Source organism: Aptenodytes forsteri, unplaced genomic scaffold, assembly GCF_000699145.1.
Source record: "Aptenodytes forsteri isolate BGI_AS27 unplaced genomic scaffold, ASM69914v1 Scaffold299, whole genome shotgun sequence".
NCBI classification, from domain to species: Eukaryota; Metazoa; Chordata; class Aves; order Sphenisciformes; family Spheniscidae; genus Aptenodytes; species Aptenodytes forsteri.
The window spans coordinates 1,861,861-1,866,719 of record NW_008794154.1 but is presented as its reverse complement, the minus strand read 5'-3'; positions in this window follow the sequence as shown (position 1 = coordinate 1,866,719).

The following is a 4,859-nucleotide window of genomic DNA, read 5'->3' as shown; positions in this document are numbered from 1 at the left end:
CACCTGTCTAAGCCGTGAGCCGCCAGCTTCTCGAGGAGAATGCTGTGGGAGACGGTGTCAAAGGCCTTACTGAAGTCCAGGTAGACCACATCCACAGCCTTTCCCTCATCCACTAGGCGGGTCACCTGGTCATAGAAGGAGATCAGGTTGGTCAAGCAGGACCTGCCCTTCATGAATCCATGCTGGCTAGGCCTGATCCCCTGGTTGTCCTGCACATGCCTTGTGAGCGCCCTCAAGATGAACCGCTCCATAATCTTCCCCGGCACCGAGGTCAGGCTGACAGGCCTGTAGTTTCCCGGATCCTCCTTCCGGCCCTTCTTGTGGATGGGCGTCACATTGGCAAGCCTAAACATCTCCCCTTGCTGCAGGTTTCCATCTCTTCTTCTGTGTGTTCCCCCACCAGTATTTCTTCCCTGGGACCAGTTTTTGGTCGCTGACCTGATCACTAAGCGTGGAGAAGCTGGCACTGCTGAGAGAGGAGCAAGAGACATCCCTAACATCAGGGACTTAAAGTCTGTAACACAAGCTCTTTTATAGTTAAGCTGGATCTTTTCTGTCCAGCATATTCGGTCATTTAAAATATGTTCAACTTTTCTTCCAAAATTATTTGTTCTTGCATTGGTGTCACCTGTTCTGTCTGCTAAAGAAAAAAATCGTTTTTATAGCTGTGATAACTTTGAGATTAGTAATCAGATTCTGACAAAATATCTCAGCAGTTTCACTGCATTTGCCTGATATCGAGCACTAATGAAGAAAACAAAATCAACTGGAACTTTATAAACTAATTATCCAGTCTCTGATTCTTCTCAATAGAAGGATATAGAAAAGCTTCATGACTAATAACTTGGTAAATATGCACTTTAAAAAGAATACATAATTCTAGCTTATGTTGTTTTTGAAGTAGATATTGTCTCTTCATTTGCAACAACTCCACCATAGCAGTACTACTCACCTAGAAAGCTTTCAAGCAGCGCTACACAGCTACAATACCTATTCGATCTGGGTATGCATACCAGAGAGCTGCTTTGATCTTACCAGGGAGAGGGAGAAGGTACATTTGGCACAAAATAATTTTAACTTTTACAAAAGTATTTCTAGTTTTGAAGAAAAACATCACTTTTATTGCCACTATTATTTTCCACTATCATCCCAAAATGCATCACTGTAAACCATCGCATAGTGTGAGCTAAATAAGAGCTCAGGAATATTTGACATCACACAATGATGGCTGACTGAGAGCAGCCAAAGATAAAAGTGTCCAAAAGAGAAGAAAACAAGTGAGTAATTCACTTTTCCACTGAATATCTGGGTCGCGGGATTGTTTTATTTCCAGGCTCAAAATTAATGCAACTGTCATGACAGATTTTTAGTACTGTAAAGGCCAGAATAGCAGTTTAAGAGCAGTTTCATTCCAGGTCCCAAAGGAGGCAGTTTCGCAATTGGTATAGACTGCTCTGACTTCCCATTGGCACAGAAAGGGGTGATCCCCCTCTCTCCCCTTGCTGCAGGTTTCCATCTCTTCTTCTGTGTGTTTCCCCACCAGTATTTCTTCCCTGGGACCAGTTTTTGGTCGCTGACCTGATCACTAAGCGTGGAGAAGCTGGCACTGCTGAGAGAGGAGCAAGAGACGTGTCCTTTAGGGTCTTGCCTAGCGGGATTCCCACCTCATAGCCCTGCCACGGTCCCTGCAAGCCAGCCCGGGTGGCCTGTGGCTTCTGGAGGTGCTGGAGATGTCTGATCTCCAAGCAGCCAGGTGAGCTCTCAGGCTGCCCCAGGCAGCAGGGAAAAGCCAGCAGAGATGACTATTTTCTCTACCTCTCTATATCTAGCTTTCCTTAGACAATTTACCTGCCCTGCCACTGATTTTATCTTTCTCACCCTAATGTGGGGTCCTGACTGCTGGAAATAAGTAGAAGTCTTTGACTTCTAATATTAGGACCATAGTCCTGACATTACACTGTTTTGTGTCAAGATGAGCTTGTGAAGAGAAATATCCATCTGTAAAATTGTATTTTGTAGTCCAATTTAAGCAAATGTTGCAGTTTAGCCAAGAGATTACCTAGCTTTACCTTTAGACTTTACCTCCTGGTTCACCTACCTACTGCTCAGCTATGATTTCCAGGACAGCTTGGTATGGGAGACTGCTACATCAGTGTTTTGAAAGTTACTCTCTTGAATTCTAGGATCTTCAGTTGGCACACACTAATGCTTCTCTTCTCAAAAATGTATTTTAAAGTGCAGCTGTCAACAATTCCATGAGACGCATGCTGCTGTTTCCTAGAAGACACTCACTTAAGTTAAAAAAAAAACCCCACATCAGTGAGAAGGGACAACAAAAAGAAAAGTGCAGCCAATGGCAAGGCACAAATTATTACGTTTGGCATATCTCTACTATTTGTTGCTGGGAGAGAAAAGCACTGAAGTCTCATTTTACCTGAACTTGAAAAATCCTTCACATCTAACAGAGTTACCATACTCGTGACTGTCTCCAGTCCTGTTTCTAATTACCACAGTTTCACTAGCTAGTGGACTAATGACGTTAGTTTTAAAATACAATGCTCATGATTAAATTCCATGATAAAATTATCCTATTTTTAATAGATCCAGTAATATACTAACCAATAGGAAACTAGCCTTCTTAAAAAAATTAAAAGAACAAAAACCAACCAACCAGCCAAACCCCCCCCAAATCCCAACATTTCTGTCTCTTGCATTCACATAATATAGCACATTCCTTCCAGGAAATTCTTCTCCTTTTTTTTTTTTTTTTTTTTTGTGGAGGACAGGAAAGAAGGAAGTGACCATGTCTAGTACATTTCTCCTCTTGTTTTCACAGAGTGTGCAAGGAAAAAGGGGAAATAAACTGCAGAAAGGGGTTACAGCAAGCTCCTACAGCATCAATACTGTGAGGAAATAATGAGGCATTTCACTTCTCTATAATGAACCAATTTTTTTTCTTTCCCATATTAAAAGGCAGGTGGCTGATAGTGGGTGGAAAAAAATCTCTTCCCCTGCCCACAACCAAAACTACCTTGCAAATACTCAGTTACACTGGAGTTGGAAAAAGGATCTGCACCAACCCCTTCTGCTGTGTCTCTTTACTAGACAAGCGCACTGCTTCCAGCAGCACACACTGCGCCCAGAGGCCATGTTGTTGTTCTTAAGAGGCACAAGCATTTGCATATGTAAATATACACATATATACATATGCACACTACCCAGTAAAGTGCCCAGTAAATACAGAAGGAGCACTTGTACGTTTTGAGAGAAGTATCAAATATCAGTAAATTTCTGTCATAGGTGTCTGCAGCAATTTCATAGGAAGAATGAAATGTCACACCAGCACATCCATGCTCAGCACCTATTAAACTATATGTTTAATGACATGTTTGGGAACGATGATGAGAACAGAGAGTTACCTAAAGGATATGGTCTTAGATAAATCTATAGCAGGACATCATGTTTGCATTCCCAGACAGGTAGCACAACTAACACTATCTTTCAGCCTTGCGTTACACAAGGTAATACACAAATTCTGAATTTTTATGCAGTAGTTCGTGTTTTGTCAAATTTAATTGGAAATTATTCTGGTCTGTTAAACATTGTGTGCAACTCAAACCGGCTTCAAATTGTTTTGGAACCACTGCCAAGTGGGATATATGTGAAAGGTTAAGGCTCATGTTCAATGTTGTAAGGACTGCAATAGTACATCCTAAACATTTTAGGCTGGCTTGGAACTTCTTTCTTGAAAGGGAAGATTTTACATTATACCATTCTATTCTCAATTTTAGGAGTGAGGGCCTGATTTGAACATGCCATGCAGATGCTGAAGGACAAATGTTGTAAGATCTCTTTTTCAGATGCCAGAGCCATGAAAAGGATCCAGCGGAATCCAGTACTGCGTTAGGCACATCAGACTGGGAATCCAAAACAACCAGCCCTTGCTTTAGGGAGCTGCCCAGCACTAGCCTAGAGGGAAAGACTAGGAGGAGAGGGCTGGTTTTAAATCCCATCCACTGCGATAGCTTAGACCCTCCTCAGCTCTCCAGGAAGGCAGTGCTTTCCTTCCAGGATCTACAGCCTTGGACAAATGTTCCCCAGAAGTTTTTGCCTGTTCTCTTACTTTCAGAAACTGAGTAAGCTGTAAAAAAAGCCCCAAACCCGTGGCTGGAGGAAGAAAAAAGGGCTGCATGGCACGGTGCTCGCGGGCAGCGGCCCTGCCCATCAGGGCACAGGGTGTGGGTATACCAGGCATGCCCTGGGCACCACCTCGAGCATCCCTGATGTAAAAGCTCTGCCCCTGTAGCTGCTTCTATCTAGGACTCCCGCCCCTTTCTGTTACCTGAATCTGGCATGTTTTTTTGAAGATAAAGGCATGTTTTCTGATGGGAACTGCATTGCCTTTAGTTGAGCTCTTGGTCTCCAGAGATAGAAAGCCAAAGTCCTTTCTGTCCCTACTCACACAAAGTAGATGGTCGTTCCAGAAGCGATTCTGCTGAAAATGTTTCCTTATCAAACTGTTTTCTTTCCATCATGTGCCCGCCACGTGCCTCGGTTTTCCTCTTTCCCTCATCTGCGCTACGCTGCTTTTGATTCCAGGACAGGGCACTCAGAGCAACCTCGACCAACATATGGGGCGCTGGGCTTGGATTTGGGGGATATTTAAATCACGAGTAAGTTAATGACCTTCCGAGGTGGAACCTGACTTCCCCTTGAGGGGACCCGGGTGCCCCGAACCCCCTGAGGAAGGGGCGGCGGGACAGCGGCGCCCTGAGGGAGGCGGGAAAGCGCCCGGTGCCCAGCACGGGGCCGCGCTAACCTCAGGGCAGCTCAGCGAAGCACCACCGCCCCACTCTTAT